Here is an 18,314-nt window from a genome sequence, read left to right as displayed (position 1 = left end):
AAGCTAAACCAAATGCATTAAAAACAAATTGAAAAGTGAATCACGTATTTATACTTTCTTGAAAAAGAAAAGGTCAACTGGGTTTTTAGCATTTTGGTTGCATTGAGCTTAGATTTTCCATTTAAGAAAAATAAAAAAATTAATCTACTTCTTCTCATCTCCCTAAATTTGCTAGGAAACCAAATAGAAAATGTAAAAAAAAGATGTGAATTTTAGAACCCATTCTTCCTGGTCAGATTAGAACCCTAGTTCTAGAACCCTAATTCAAAGCAATTATCAAATCAAAGCAATTATTTAAAACATTAGAACCCTAATTCCTAATTTTACTAGAGTTAAGTAAATTGAAATTTACCTCAAAGGGAGAGCGATGTTAGAGCAGGAAGAGAGAGGGTTGTTGAACGAGGAAGATAGAGGGATGCTGAAGGAGGAAGAGAGAGTGCGAGGGATAGCTGAGGGAGATGGTTGTCGGAGGGAGAGTTTACAGAGATGAGAGGTGAGGGGAAAGTGAGAAAGTGTTTGCAATTTCAGTTTAATCCTTAGGTTATTGCGCGACGAACAAAATATATTCGTCGTGCAACAAATTCAAATTTTCACGAAATTATTTTTGTGGGAGCCCAGAACGTCAAATTTTCAGCTCATTGGGCGATGAAGAGTAATTAATTGTCGCACAAATTCTATTTGCGCGACGAATACTATTTTGTTCGTCGTGCAATGAGCGGAAAATTTAATTTACCCGGGTAAATTTTGTAAAATTTATATTTATTCAAATAAAAACAATTTATTTATAACATAAGATAATTAAATTACAAAAAAAAAAATTCATTTACTATGTTTTACATGGCAATTCACAAATAAATTTCATTATTCATCATTCGAACTATAATAACTTTCGTTATCGTCACTATCATCACTTTCGGTCTCCCAATTCTCCTCCTCGATAACTAGGTCACCGTCGTCGTTTGGGCCTACTACAACATCGTATCATGGAAGATCATCGAGGTCAATTGTAATTGACTGAATCAGTATTTCGATTGAAGGCACTCATTGTATCTGAAATGGTTCTTGGATAAGATTTGTATCTCAAAGTGTTTCCACATCATTTTCCATTGAAGATTCTAAACGTTGGTTAGCGACGTTGTCGACGTCGTCGTCAGTTGGGTCTTGTTCTGGTATAGCATACATGTTCCTCTGATCCATCTTCTGAACAACTTTCTAACCTCTCCCGGCTTTAGGATCATCTAGATACACAATTTGTTTTGCCATGTTTGCCAAAATGTAAGGGTCATCATCGTACCAAGTTCTATTGATGTTCACAGATAGTAAGCCATGGTCCATTTTAACACTTACCTGCCTATTTGGGTTTGTATCAAACCATTGACACTTAAACATGAACACTTGGTATCGGACTTTGTAAAGCAAATGCACAACAGTTGTTAGTTTACCATAGAAATCAATATCCGTACTTTTGCCTCCACCTGGGACATGGACATATTTTGCGTACATAAATTGTTATCTCATGTAGTCCCCAAAAACTTGACGCCGTTAACATGGCAACCTGAGAACAATTCAACGTGAATTAGATCAAACACCAAGTTATATAACTCTTCAATGTAAGTGGGGGAATTTGATGCTTTCAATTAATTCACCTAATATTATACAAAAACATACACATGTTAGAAAATTAAATACTCTAGTATATATCACAAATACAAAACACATATAACTTACATATTCGAGAAACCACTGTGGAAACAATTCTTTGTGTTTCTTGGCATACAAATGTGATGGATGTTCTTGCTACCTCCATTTCATTTTTGGAAAATGACTCACCTTATACAAGATCTCTAAAGGGTCGTGCGCTTTGGGCAAAAATAGAAAGTGTCTCCTTTATCACGCCCCTGTTATTATTGCATTAAGGACGATTGAAAGTCATCTCCACGTCTTTTAAATACATTCCACACAATGTAAGCAAGTCATAATAATTGATCTTTCAGGCTTCGCGCTGTTGTGTACACTTTTTTTCAGCTCCTCGAGAAGCTTGCCAAAATAAAATGATACGATTCAAATTAGTAAGCGTGAGTTAATGATGCATAAACAAATGATGATGATTATATACCTTTCTATTAAATACATCCAGCAATAGTTGATAGGACCAGCAAGCAATGCCTTTTCGGGCAAGTAAACCATCACGTGGATCATACTTGTGAAGAAAGTTGGAGGGAATATCATCTCAAACTTGCATAGGACTTGGACAATGTTATGGCGCAACTGATTAACGTCAATCTTCCGCAACATTCTGGCCGTCAGTTGGGAAAAAATCTGGACAACAACATGATTGGCTTCACAACATATTCCTGCAATAGGTGTCGAATACCCACATGAAGTAGGCATTGCATAAACATATGGCAGTCATGGCTCTTTAGTCCAGCAAATTTACCCCCGTTAACATTCACGCAACGCACGATATTAGAAGCATACCCATCGGGAAACTTTACAAACGATACAAACTTTAAAAACTCTTTGTCATTCGATTTCATGGAAAAAACGCAATATCCCTTCTGGCTTTATCATTGTCCCTATTCATCCATAAACCCCTCCGTATGCTCATTCTTTCCAAATCAAGATGAGCTTTGATCATGTCCTTTGTCTTGCCCTCGATATCTAGAATGGTGCCCACCAATATGTCAAATATGTTTTTCTTAACATGCATAACGTCGAGCTTGTGTCTCAATTTAAGTTACAGGAGCTCAAAAAACATAGGCTTGTTCGTCCAATTCATATGTGCAAAAGGTCTGATCCTAGTCATTGTTTTCCTAAACGGAGCAAAATCCAAATGGTTAAGCTATTCCAAAATCTGATCACCGGACCATTCTCTAGGTCTGAGGTGATGCTCTGTTTTTTCGTCAAACTTTTTATCCTTCTCCTGCCACTCATGGTCCCACGGCAACCATCTCCGATGACCAAGGTAACAAACCTTTCCGGCTTTCCAACCAAATGTTACATCATCTTTGCATACAGGGTATGCCATATAACCCTTAGTGCTCCACCTATAAACCATTGCATATGCGGGAAAATCGTTCACAGTCCACATAATTGCTGCCCACAAAGTGAACATCTTCCCAGTGGACTTATAGTACGTGCGCACACCGTTTGTCCATAAATCATTTAGCTCATTAACCAACGGCCTTAAGTAAACATCGATTGACCTACCAGGATCCTCAGCTATCAAAATAGTCATCATTATGTATTCTTTTTTCATGCATTTCCAAGACGGAAAATTATATGGGAATACGAAAATTGGCCATGTGTTGTGGTGTTGGTTTAGAACCCCGAACTGATTGAATCCGTCAGTGGCAAGTCCCAATCTAACATTCTGGGAATCAGTAGCAAACTCAGAAAACGTTTGATCGAACTATTTCCATGCCTCCGCATCTGCAGGATGCCTCATCACATTGTCCTCTACCCATTTTTCCTTATGCCATTTCAAGTCGGTGGCAGTATGTGTCGACATATACAATCGCTACAACCTAGGTTTCAGGGGCAGATAACGCATGACTTTTTGTGGGATCTTAGTCATTCTATTCTGAAATGTCATTTTGAACCTCAACTTATTGCATACAGGGCATTTATCCAATACTTTATTCTCTTTGTAGAATAAAATACAATTGTTTTTGCAAGTGTGAATTTTTTCATAACCCAATCTAAGACTATTCAACACCTTTTGCGCATGTCTATGGTCTTTCGGCAAACAATTGTCCTTTGGAAGAATTCTCTTGAAAACCTCCAAAAAATAATCGAAACACTGGTTCGACATACGATACTTTATTTTTCCGTGCATTAATTCCACAATAGCCTTGAGAACCGAAAAGCTCTCGCACCCCGAGTATAACTCTTAGTTGGCATTTTTTAATAGTTTTTCATTTTGTCCGGACTCTGCACTGTCCATTGGTGTAGGCACGTCATATTACCCTTCCTGATTGATGTTTGTCGATGCAAATGGAAAAGCATCATTTATAATATCCATGACTTGCTTATTAGGATCCATAATAGGTTCCACATTGTCCACTCTTGTGGTGTTTGAAGATGAAGCATTGTCTAGTTGTTCCCCATGATGGTTCCAAGTATTATATGTCTTAATCATTCCATTCCTTACTAAATGAAATTGAACATTTTCAATTGTCTCCCTTAACGTATTGTTACACCTTCTACAAGGGCACCAGATTCTAGCTGCACCCGGGTTGTGTTTACGTGCAAAGTCAATAAAATCCTCGATTCCATCCAAGTATTCGTCCACGCATCTATTCGGGTTCTGTATCCATGTTCTGTCCATAATTCCTACAACCACAATAATAGTACAACAATCACAACAACTTCATACAAATGATAGTGTCACCTTATGCCTCCGGTAAGGGCCCTATCCCATTCGAGAATGCATAGTTATGTCACGTAATTTACGGCTATATCAGATTAGATTTCGACGTGGATGAATTTCAGCAGCATCTCGGTACAGTTTTTCAGATGTACGACCGATGTGCAACCATAAACTACACACCATAACTGTGCATTCCCAAACTGTCCAAATAATGGGACAATTCAAGAATTAATTGGACCGCAGTCATGCTTTCGCATCCATGGCGAAATCCAACTAATGCTCGAACGGGAAACTAAGTTTTACTAAAAATAAAAAACAATTACAAAGTTAATTTCAATTAACTCCGTACATCACAACACATATTTGTACGTCACGTACAAATCTAACAACATAATATAAATATAATTTCACAACACAATATAAACATAATTTCACAACACAATATAAACATAACAACATAAGTTCAACATAATTTAATTAATTTGATATTTAAAAAAAATACATTCTCAATCGTTCTTCACCAATCGCTAATCACACACAATATCCCTATAAATAATGAAATTCATGGTGTTAGTATGAATTTAGATTAATACTTTTACCCTAACAAAAAAAAACACTTACCAGGCACACCGAGATAGCTCGATCAACCTAGAAAAGAAGATGGAGGGAGTATTAGATGATGAAATTGAGAGAAAATGGAAATGACGGATGCCAGATTGAGCGAAATCGAAGGGGATGAGTGCAAAGGCTAAATCTGCAATTTTTGTGCAGTTTGCCTTTGCACAAGCTCAATCCAGATTATGAATTTCACTTTTGGACGAATCATTTTGTGCGACACATACCCTTTTCGTCACGCAAAGAGACTTTGAGCGACTAACAGATACTTCGTCGTGCAAAGGAAATTTGCGCGACAAAAATAACGTGTTCGTCACACAAGTTTACCGTATTTTTATTTTATTTCCTTTATTTTATAATTTATTCTTTTCAATTATGCAGCCTCTCCACAATCTAAATCCAGATTAATTATAAAGTTAACTTTTGGACGAATGATTTTGCGCAACGAAGATCCACGAATAGCCTTTGCGTGACAAAAGTAATGTGTTCGTCGCGCAAGTTTACCATTTTTTTATTTTATTTCCTATACTTTATAATTTATTCTTTTCAACAAATTACATAACAAAAACATGTATTGTTGTGCAATGCTTATTTTTTAACTTTTTTTTTTTTAAGTTTTTCCGTTTTCTTTTTATGTAATATAAATTTTTATTTTAATCTAAATTAAAAACTCAAACCTAATTAAACATTAAATTAATTACCAAAACTAATTTACTATCCCAAATACAAGTTATAATTGATGTAAATATTAAATACTCATCCATATAACATAAATTTATTAATAGAGTCCACAAAATTTTATTTATACAAAAAAAAGAAAGAAAAAGAAATTAACAATTCAACTTCAAGCCTCCTTTGCCTCCGCATCCCGCAACACATCAAACTTCCACTGCTGGAAACGCTACTTGAAAAGCCCATCCAGATGCTTTCGCTGCTTCTCATATGTTTCGTCAACATCCTAATGAACCTACATTAATGCCAATAACAATAAATTAGTAATTTTAAAAATACTACATTTTAACGAAAATAAATATACATTATTTAATACAATTTTACAGATAACTCCCCCAACATGGACTTTTTCAACTCCTCAGGCACTTTTTTCCAAGACAACTCGGCAGAACATTCCCTCTACACTAAATCGCCAATATCATAAATAAGTTCAGCGTACGTCTCAGCCATATTTTTGTCTGCAAAGTACTGCACTTGCTTTTGTCAATACCTCTCTTATCACACTACAAGTTTCTTTTTGCCAGAACCTTCTCTAGAACCGGCCATTGCTTTTGAAACAAAAAAAAAAAATTGAAATTTAGGGTTCTGAAACTGTGTTTATATAGCAAGTGATGAACACATCGGTCGCGCAAAGGCCTGAGTTCGTCGCGCAAACGCGTCATAACTGCGCAATAAATGGGATCGTTTGAATGCAATCTGACCTATTTCTTGTGCGACGAAAGAAGATCTTTGTTGCGTGAAGTGTGCTTAAGTGACGACATTTTCGTCGCGCAATCTCTTTAGCGACGACTTGATTGATTGTAATTATAAAGTTTACGTAAACATAGATATCTATGTTTATGTAAACTTTATAATTACAATCAAATTTCCAGTTAAATATATATTCTAAAAATAAATATTACCTTAAATATTTATTCTAAAAATAATTAATACCATAATCCATTCAATTATTTAAATAACCAAACAGAAATTAAAACCTAATTAAGTCCAAATACATAACTTATAAAAAATAAAAAAAACAAAAACCTTTAATTTAAATATTGTCATACAAATCAGAAATTTAAAACTACTATTTCGATGGTCCTCTATTCCACTGGACGTCATAACGCCACCGATTGTAACCTTCCTCCAACACATTCTCGATCAACTTCATCAATTGTTCGTTTGTATCATCATCAAGAGTATACTTACACTATTACACATATGCAAATAATTAATTCCAACATATAACAACAAATTTCACAAAATTAATTATTGATTCATCAACAATATACTTACTAATAATTCATCCATCACCGCCTTCTTCGCATTCTCGAGTATAAATTTCCAGAATTCCACTTAGCAGAACGATAATTATTCCGCATGGCTACAGCAATCGCATGCGCGAACTCAAAATGTTGTCTCAAATCATGTGGGTTGGCGTTGTGCATACTTTGATCTTTGTTTTTATCCTCCATCTATTCTTGAAGAATAAGAAGAACAGAATTGTGAAGAATAAGAACAACCGAAGCGCATATTTATAGGAAGGTTAGGGCATTTGCATACGCAATGAAGGCTTTATCGCACAAACATCTGTATTAATTGCAGTATTGATTCCTCTGATTCACCTGCAGTGAATGGTCTAAGTGAAAATTGATAGTAACTTGTGCAACGAACCCTTTGTCGTGCAAGGGTCCCCTTTTCGTCGTGCAAGTGTTTCGCGCAAAAAAAATTACCCCGCATTTTCTTGCTTACTTTACACGCAATATATATATATATATATATTTTTTTTTTTTCCTTCCTTGTCTATTTTGCGAGATAAAAGTTTTTTTTCCGTCGCGCAAGTACGTCTTGTGTGAAGAAATATTGTTTGTCTCGCAAGTTGTTTTTTCTACTAGTGTGTGTGTATATAATTTAAACCCAACATGAAGTTAGCAAATTAACAAACACATATTACTTGACACAATGATGAGATGATATGATGATTTTGATGTAGCTAGGTACTGGTTCACAGACTCGATCGGCGGGATTTGTTACAAAGTTGATCTATGTTTGAGTGCGTACCCTTGGTCGCTTAACCTAAAAATTTTTAGCCCACAAAATGTAGCTTTTAACCCAAAAACAGCTTTTATACTCCAACCCTTATGGCCTAAAATTTTAGCCCCAGATTATTAAATAATGAACTTAGGCTATTTTTTTTAATTAACTTTAAAAAAAATTATGTAGACTATCCTAAATTAATTTTATGAATATTTTAACTTAAAAATATTTAAATTCCGATAAATATTGAAAAACTACTAAATCGACACTACGAAACTCATTAAACACTATGAAAGTGAAACTGGCATGAAGGTGAAACTAGCATCCATTACTTCTGATTCCCGGTGTGTGCTCTGTGGCAGTGAAGGTGAAACTGGCGTCCATATCCTCTGCAACTGTGCTTTTGCAGCCTGTGTGTGGAGCTTTTCGGTTTTGGGTCGTCTATCCAGTGGCAATTCACCTCCCACAGTCGGCAAGCGGGTATTATCTCTCATTCCTATGCTGGATAAGCATAGATTTGATTTAATCTTGATGCTCTCTTATGCTATTTGTACTACTTGGAATTCTATCTTTGGTCTGGCAAATGTGATCTTCCTAATGTCGTGGTTTCTCGCACTGTCTCTTGGTGGCAAAATTTTCAGCTCGTCTCTACTCTTACTTTTACCCCTTGCCGTTTCCCGGCCTCTCCAGGGGTAAAGTGGGTAAAGCTTAGGCTTGGCCTGCTGAAGCTGAATATAGATGGAGCTTGGAATGCAAATCGCCTTATTGGTGAAATGGGGGCGGTCTTCCGTGACTCGACAAGAATTTTTTTGGCAGGCTTATCTAAGTCTCTTTCTCATGTCCCTTCCCCCCTCTTTGTTGAAGCTTTAGCAATCAGGAAGGGTCTTGCTTTGGCGTCTTCCAGGGGTTTTCAAAACATTATTATTGAGAGAAGTTTGCTCTAGATCACCCAACTTTCTACTCTTCATCGTTGGACCTCTCCCTTATCAGTCTCATTGTTGAGGATTCCAGAGAGATTTCTTCGAGGATCACTGGAGTTTGTTTTACCCATATCAGGCGCCAAGCAAACAAAGTTGCTCACAGACTTGCCCGCTATAGTCTCTTGTCCACTAGCCCTGGTCTTTGGTTTAAAGAACCACCAGATTTTATTTTAGATGTTTTACTTGAAGACTGTTTGCTTGAGCTCTGACTGCTCCTTTTGTTGTAATCTTCTTTCCTATCATCAATACATCTATCACCTTTGTCGCAAAAAAAAAAAAAAAAAAAAAAAGAACGCTATGAAAGAATATGAAACACATGGTACAAATGTTTTTGTAAGATGGTAGAGAGAAAAATTAGAATAATGGTAGGAGAAAAGTTGGTGGCGTGAGATTCAAACAGGCGCATCAAATCCCATGCGGGTAGCCTTTACTAGGCGCATTCAGTCACATCAATGGGGTTAAAACCTAAAAGCTGGCTGGTATTTGGCCCAATTTTGAGTTTTAACCCAAACTCAAAATTTAGGCCAAGGGTTAGAGTGAAATGGGGTGGGTTTAGAAGCTAAATTTTGAAACTTACTCCAAGGATTGGAGTTAGTCTTAGAGAAATAAGAAATATAAAGTTTTGTAGGATCAAATTTTTAAATTGAAAATAAATTTATGAGTATTTTGATTTTCTATTGCAAGAAGGAGCTAGGTTAGCATTCTAATTTCTAATTCCCTCATTGGAATATTTTTAATTTGTGTAAGTTATTTTAACTTAGTTTAAAGACAACTCTAACTTTGCTATAAAAAAGGGAAGTGTTATTGACATTTCAAAAATCTCATTCTACACTCCTCACAAATGTATTTTTCTTTCCAAATATAGAAAGTTTGGAGTGTAGAATGAGATTTTTAGAGTGCCAATAACAATTCCCCCTACAAAAAAAAGCCAACTCTAACTACCTGTGTTTAAGTATATTAAAAAGGGGTTTTAAAGGGTATTTTGATCTAGATGCTTGGTTTTTTAACTTCTTAGACCAAACATCTACAATTTTGATCAAACTACTTTTCAACAATTTTAATTAATTTCAAATTAAACAAATTGTTATTGTAATGAATTTACTAAATAAGTCCAATATATAACAAATTCTTAAAATCTTGCAAAAGAAGATATTGTTATTTAGGTCCCAATAATTCAATACATTTCAAAAGAAAAAAAAATTCTATAATAACAAAAAAAAAAAATTGAATTGAATTGTGGGTGAAAAAAAGATACTTTTTTAACAAAAATAAAAAAAAAAAAAATCAAACGGTGATATTTTTATTGGTACATTATTGGTATGTTATGTAATTCAAATTTGTGTATAAATTAATTAGTATTTTGATATGTTATTTATTTATTGTTTAGATAGGTACCAAGTTCCTGATACGTTTATATTATCATATTTTGGTATGTAAAAAGGTAACAGTAAGTTCTATGTAACCCTAAAACCTATTGGTACGTTTCAAACTAATATGAGTACATTTCAATTCGGCACCGGTACATTTCAATTTAGTAAGCATACATTTTAATTCGGTATGTATACATTTTAATTTAGCCTAGGTACATTTCAATTTGAGAACAAATTGTGTTGGTACCTGTCAATGTTTATTTTTAAAGAGCAATGGTACAATTCAATTGAATCATACTTGAATTTCTAGAGACGAAAATAAAAAATGAGAAATAACTATTAACAACAATAGTTATAGCAATGAAGAAAAAAGTGACAAAAAATATTTGTATAAAACAAAGTTATAAATAATTTAGATATATTTAAATTTCTTAAATAATTTAGATATATATTGATTATTAAGTTAATCTCAACCCTCACTAGATATAATTGAATTCTTAAATTGAGGAAGGATGAGATTCCACAAAAATAGCAGTTAAGTAATTAATATTATTGAGTACATTTTTGACATAGAAATGAATTTCAAAAACACTTAAATTAAAAGTATAGCTAGAATATAGGGTTTAATAAAAAATGAAAGCACTTTAATTTAAAGTTGAAAAGTAACAAATTTTTTACCTCGAAAAGTTTCAAATGAGCATCTGATTCTAATTTTCATTTTTTTTTTATATATTCCCAATCAACCGTACAATCTATGGAACAAACCCACCTGCCTCCTACACTACTAAGTTCATCTCCAACCGAAGAATCCAGATGGTCGAAAATAGCTTGAAAATTGTCTCCAACTGAGGACTAGGCCAAAGGGCTCATGGGCTTCACAGGACAAAAAAGGACCAACCGGCTGGCCTAACCCAGCCAGCCAGTCTCACGGCGGGCCTAATTTTGAATGTAATAGTAACATGCTGACGTCAGCTAATTGTTATATTTGAATTTTTTTTTAAATATTTAATTATAGGCTGAGAAATGTGATTTGTTCAATGTTGGGGTGTTCCTTTTATAGGCATGTTAGCTTGCTCATTAATCTCCCACGGGTGATGTGGGACACATATAATGGGTGGCCCAAATATAAGCTTTTGCTTGCTCAATTCTCTCCCACGACCGATGTGGGACAAATAAAATGTGTACCCCAAATATAAACTTCCTATTAGATATGGTAAATGTGCATTTATACATGTAACTATCTCAAACTAAGTTGTACTAATAATTGGACACTTAAATAAAAAAATTAATTTAACATACAATTGTTAACCGCCGCAAGTAGACATGAAAGAGGCGCCAATTACTATTACGAAGTAAGTGTTTTCACAATTTATTTTAAATATTTAATTATATTACATGTAATTTGTTGTAGTTGTAGTTTTTAAATTTAAGTTGTTGTAGTTTTTAAATTTAATAATAACTTATGTTTGGCCATTTGGCCCTTAGTTAGAGATGGTTTTTTTTTTCTTTTCACAATGCTATGTTTAGTTTATGGCCTTGTGGTCCCTCGGTTAGAGATGGTAAGAAATATGGCACTGCACTGTTCATTAAAATATGACCCTATGGCCCTCATTCGGTTGGAGATGGCCTAAATACAATCCACATAAGCAACTCGATGAATAAGAAAATTATATAGACAAGCAAATTAGAGGCCTAATCTTGTTCAATTAAAAAACATGCCATTGAGAGAAGTTACATGCCATTTCGAATAGCTTTTTTCCTTTTTTAATCCGGTGCGTGTCAAACATTTGATGGTGGCCACAAATGAATATGCAGGCTACATGAATTTTGAATTCAAACTCAAACATAAGACTTGTTTTCGGAAATTCTTTGGACAAGTCTAGGTTTAGGTTTAAGTCGCAATATGGGTGGCTTTTGTATTTTACATATAATTTAGTTTAAACGTATGGAAGAAAGGTTTCGGATTCCCACCCCAGATAGCGCCGTATCAGACTTGCCCTTTGGTTCTTTTGGAACTTTTCACGTTACTTTCTGTTTTCATATTAGCACGCACCATATAGAGGCGTTCGTTGTTTTTCTTGTTCTTAAAGTAACATTATGCTGATTGATCCTTTTACAAGCAAATCTTCGTAAAAGTCATCAATTATCAGCAAGGAGTACCCTTCTGTTAGCAATTCGAAACACATGGCCACTGGTGACTAGTACTCGGTGCTAGCCAACAACCAATCGGTGCTCAAATTCCAAAAAACAGAAATGGTGATGAGCGGCTTAAGTTGGCGGTGGTGGCCAAAAATGGCGAACAGCCAAAGTTGCCAAACGGTGGCAGTGGTGGCAGGTATAGATATTGGGTTTGATGTCTGCAAGTTTATCCAATGTATTGTTTATGTTGTAGAAGAAGTTGAGTTACTACCACATGGAAGCCTTTAGCCCAGAAAAGTTGGCAAAGACTCATTGGATCCATCTCCATATATGCTTTTATTATTCATATAATATAATTCGTACATACACAACTAGAAAAGTGTAAAGCTCGTAATCCACAACTAGAAAAGAAACGATATCAAATGAAGTGCTGCCTTTCTCTCCTCTCTCAAATGTGTGGTTGTCCCTTTCTTAATTCCAAAACGATAATGTAATGTTTGACATGATGCACCGTCTAGATAAATTTAATATAATATAATTTTGTGAGCTATATTAAAAATAGTCCAGTTCATTGAAATAGGTCTGGTATGATATTTATAATCTTTTTATTAAGTTTATAAAAATGAATGTTTTAAAGAATGTGATATCTTAAATCATAAGATTATTTATAATATTAGGAATGAAATCAATTTTCTCTATCAGATCACACATTTTTCAGATAAATCATTTTTAGTTATTTATATAATAGATCCTGTTTGTTTGTAATCTTCCTCTAGAATTAGTTGTATTCATTTCTATCTTAAATATATTTCTTATGATACAAGTATGTTACAAACTGGGCTAAATCCAAAAAACATCTCAAGTTTTTGTCAACCTAGATTTGCATCTCTATAAAATATCATTTATCTTCTTAAAAACTTATACTTTCAATGAATTGTTACTTTAAATTTGGACCACATAATCATCTCAAATCTCAATAAGGAAAAAAGAAAGAATTGGACCACATAACGAACATAAAGAAAGTTGGGCAAGCCCTAGCTATGCCGAAAAAATGACACCGGCGGAATGGGAATGACCTAATATTTTTTTTGGCCATTAACTGAAGGATGTGAGCAGTACCTTATCGCCTCCAGAACAGATTAATATAATATGCATGTTTTGGGTCAGCAGGATATTAATATACAGAGAAACATGATTTCCCACGTAAGACCTTGGATCACAATGCATATTACATATTACCTAAAAACCCAAAAATTAGTTAACACTTTAATGTGGAAGTTTGTCGGTCGAGCACATATTGCATGCTCACGACGTATAATGCAATGTTGCGTAGGGTTATCTCCTAAGAGAGACCCACCATTCTGTCAAGTTATCGCATGCTTCTGTTGTTTATCATAACTAGTTGAGTTGCGAAACAATTGAAAAGCAGCTAGGGTGATTGGTTTGCTATGGAAGAAGAAAGTAGAAAAAGAAGTTTTGAAGTAGGGAAAGTTTACATCTCCGATCTAATTAATGTACATTTTATTAATCTCTAGAAAACATAGTTTTACATTTTACATAGAGAAATGGTACATCTGCATACTTTTTATTTTTATTTATTTTTATTTTTGCACGTTTTATTTATTTTTATTAACTGTATTTTAATTCATTCTATTCAAAGTCTCAAAATAAAGAGGAGCGTTTAAAGGGAGAAAATAAGTTTGCTCACATTAATGTACATAAAAAATACTTGTCAAACGTGACCTATAGAATAATTTAAGAAGCCACACATGCCAAAACACTACAACTCCACAATTATAAACCCAAAACCCTAGTCTGACCTTGCAAGTCAAAGAACTAAAGGCACCAAGAGGAAATGATCACACCATCCTCGGATGATCTTACAATCGTCGACAAAAAATCTTGCTATAATTCACATCCAACAAATACCGAACATCATTCTCATAGTTTTTAGCAAAGGGCACAAACCACAAAAAATCACTTTAGACCTGAACAAAAGATACCAAAGGTATGAACACGACCACAACCATGAAAATTCCGCTCAACAAAGCGAGAAATCGACTACAACCACAAAAACTGGACTTGGCATAGAGAGAAAATCACTTCTCTTTGACAAAAGAGATTTGGCAGATGAAGGGTTGATTGCCTTTGTAAAATGAGAAGAAATTAGTAACAAAAATGCGAGAAAATTTTCCGTTCTTCTAACGATCGTTCAATTATTGCAGAAGTTGGACAAAGAATCCTTGTGGTACAAGATCTAACAGGTTTTTTTTGTTTAATGTTTTGGTAGTACTAATTAGACTCTGTGATTAACAAGCCACATGGCTCAGATTGGAACCCTGGTACTAAAACTCTAGGACCATCTTCTTAATTATTTTAATGATTTTTATTTATATATAATTTTTTTTTTCTTAAAAAAAAACTTCCTAACTGGGAAAAACTTGACAACACACGACATTACAAGCTATTTTGACAACACAGCGTTATTAGCTAGAGGAGGTATTATTGAAAATTTAATCCTTAATCCGGATAAGTAATCGAACAAATGATCTGTTTTGTTCTTGTATACAGATACAGTATAGGATTCATATATTTAATCATCTTTTTAGACAACCATTTATTTAAAATTAAAAAAAGTATAGCTAATTAACTGAAGGCCAACAAACTAACCAGCAAAATAACAAAAAACAAAAAACATGTTTTCTTTGATAATTGATAAATAAAAAGAAACAAAAGGTTGATGCTGAGCATGTGAATGCATCGACGCGATATTAGGTTACAGAAAATTATGCCTAACCCTATCTCTCTGCAATCTGGTTGGTGAAGAGAAGATGCTACTGGATGCGTTCATGATTTATGGGTACCAACCATATAAAGAAAAGTGTAAGATTTCTACGAATCATGAGTCTCCAATATCTGTTTACTCAGATGAATCTAATCTTAGGCAACGAAGATGGATTGGGTTGCTTAGTGATTATGATTGCACGACCAGGGTGATCTTGAAATTTTTGCGACCAAAGCACTTGATAGGAAAGCTCCAGTAAGAATTGATGCTTTGTATACTTGTTATGTTTTCCTTCTTGCGGATTTGAGACCTACTGGGATGAAGCTTAAGGTAAAAGTTAAGAAGAAGTTTTATTGGCTAATTTTCAAGTTAGGCTGATTTTAGTTGATTGTCTACTTGACGCCTAGAAAAGTGAGGAAGGAAATTTTGGATGAAGCTCATTGTTCAGCTTATGCGATGCACCCGGGAGGAACTAAAATGTATCATACCATTCGACCATTTTATTATTGGCCTGGTATGAAAAGAGAAATTGATGAGTATGTGAGTAGATGTATTATTTGCCAGCAAGTGAAGGCAGAAAGAAAGAAACCTTTTGGTCGGATGCGGCCACTTCCCGTTCCTCAGTGGAAATCGGAAAATATCACTATGGATTCTGTGTATAAGCTTCCACGTACACAAAATGGATTTGATAGCGTTTGGGTGGTTGTAGATCGGCTTACCAAGCCAGCACACTCCATTTCAGTGGGAGAAAAGTATCCTTTGAATAAATTAGCTAAGTTGTTCATCACAAAGATTGTGAGGTATCATGGAGTTCCAGTAAATATTATCTCTGATCGAGACCCGAGATTTACTTCTAAATTCTGGGTGGCTTTTCAGGAAGCTCTGGGTACACAATTACTGTATAGCACTGCTTATCATCCTCAAACTGATGGGCAATCAGAGAGGACCATTCAGACGTTGGAAGATATGTTGAGATCTTCAGTATTACAATTGGGTGATTCCTGGCATGATCGTCTGGACTTGATGGAGTTTGCTTATAATAACAGTTTTCACTCGAGCATTGGTATGTCACCATTTGAGGCACTTTATGGTAGGTCGTGTCGAACGCCATTATGTTGGTCTGAGGTTGGTGAAAGGGTATTAGAAGGCCCAGAGATTGTAGATGAGACAACTCAAAATGTTCAGGTAATTAAGTCAAACCTGAAAGCAGCCCAGGATCGACAGAAGAGTTTAGCGGATCGGCATACTACTGATCGAGTATATAATGTGGGTGATTGGGTGTTTTTGAAATTGTCACCATGGAGAGGTGTGGTACGATTTGGGAAAAGAGGAACGCTAAGTCCGAGATACATTGGACCTTATGTGATCATTGAAAGAGTTGGTGAAGTTGCCTACCGGTTGGAGCTGCCTCCGGAGTTATTTAAGGTCCATAATGTGTTTCACGTCTCTATGCTTCGACATTATATTTTTGATCCTTCTCATGTGATCCCTCCTTAACCGCTAGAGGTTAATCCGGACTTGACTTATGATGAGGAACCAATCACGATTTTGGATTGGAAAGATAAGGTTCTAAGGAACAAAACTGTTAGTTTGGTGAAGGTGTTGTGGAAGAACCATTCTGTTGAGGAAGCTACCTGGGAGACGGAAGATCGGATGAGAGAGATATACCCAAGGTTATTTTATGGGTATTAAGTGCGTTATTTGGTTCTGGGAATTTCGGGGACGAAATTCTATAAGGAGGGGAGATTGTCACAGCCCGTCCCGGGATTTTTATATCTGGGACGTGAATTGACGTAATTACCCTTGGCGGGCATTAAGGTACGTGTGTGTGTGACATTATTTGACTTAATTTTGTAAGTTTTGGGATTAAACTTTTGGAATTTGAATTTTTGTGGTTAGGGATTTGGATGAATGGTGAGGATTGTGTTGGGCCACACAATCACACACACACGCACTCCCTGTCTTCTCTCCCTCTCGTAGCACTCTCTGTCTCTCTCCCTCGACCTCACACACACCCAATGTGTATGGCACACACCCAAACCCTCCAAAAACTCGACGGATCGAGGCAACCAAGGTATGCATCTTCATCATTTCGACGTTCTGAGTTCATTGGTACTAGTTTTAGGAAGTGAAACCCTCGAAACACGGGAAACCCGAACCTCCATTTTTGAGTTACTGTTCATGAACACGTAAAATGTCGTGTTTCAGGGAATTCTAAGCTTGTAGTGGGCTTAGTGAAGTCCTAAGGAGGCTCGGAGTACTTCGTTTGAAGGATTTGGACGTCGGGATCACGTGGTTCCATTTTGGCCGAATTTCTTGGAAATTTTCCGGTGAGATTTCTTGATTTTTAGAGCCTTAAACTAGTCTATCGTGATTCTACATGTTTGGGGCTTCAATTTGATATAAAATACGAAGAAAATGGGTGAAAAACGAAGGAGAACAAGAGGTTTTAAAATTGGCCGGAAAACGGTCGCCGGAAAACGGTCGCCGGAAAAACCAGTTCGGCGACCCAAGGAAGAAGAAGGGCACGTGGGGGGCGCGTAGGCCCGTGCCACGTGCGGCGCGTGGGGGCGCGTGGCATATCAAAAAAATAATCTAAAAATATGTCGACGTTCGTGACGTCGAGTAGATCACTGTGGTATATTCATATACCCAAATTGAGTACCATATGAGAAAGTTATTACGATTGTTGGTTAGGTGCTTTAAATAACGTTTTATAGTTTTCGCATTTAGGTGAAAATGTGAATTGACGATCCGACCGTTGGATCGTCACCAAACTTTGATACGTTGTAATACGTAATATTTGAGGATTATTGGAACTTACGGATTGGGAATCCGAGTTACGGATCTTCCAGAATTGGAGTTGTAAGTTCATAAAATAAAATGTTAACCGTCACTTAGTTTTGGAAATTGACGGAGATCCGACCGTTGGATGGTAATGAAATTTCAGGATGTTGTCCTTGAGATATATTGTGGACCTCTGGAAGTTATGGATTTAAAATCTGAGTTGCAGATCTTTCGGATCGAACTGCGTAGTGATGTGTTTTATATAAGTTATATTCTATCGATATGATTTCTGAGGTTGGATTTGATTATTGTTCTAGGCGGCGATCGTCATGACGCCTTGATGTGTTGTGCTAGGGAGTTGTAGGGCGAACTCCAGGTGAGTGGGCAGTTTTGTTTTCGTATTACCTATATACTATTGAGTTTTCCCAGAAATTGAATTTAAATGAAAGTATGATTTAAAATGCCATGGATAGATTTATATGAAAAGTATGATTTGAAATGCCATGCATAGAAGT

Source organism: Malus sylvestris, chromosome 10 (genome assembly GCF_916048215.2).
Source record: "Malus sylvestris chromosome 10, drMalSylv7.2, whole genome shotgun sequence".
NCBI lineage: Eukaryota > Viridiplantae > Streptophyta > Magnoliopsida > Rosales > Rosaceae > Malus > Malus sylvestris.
Note: the sequence above shows the minus strand (reverse complement) of the source record.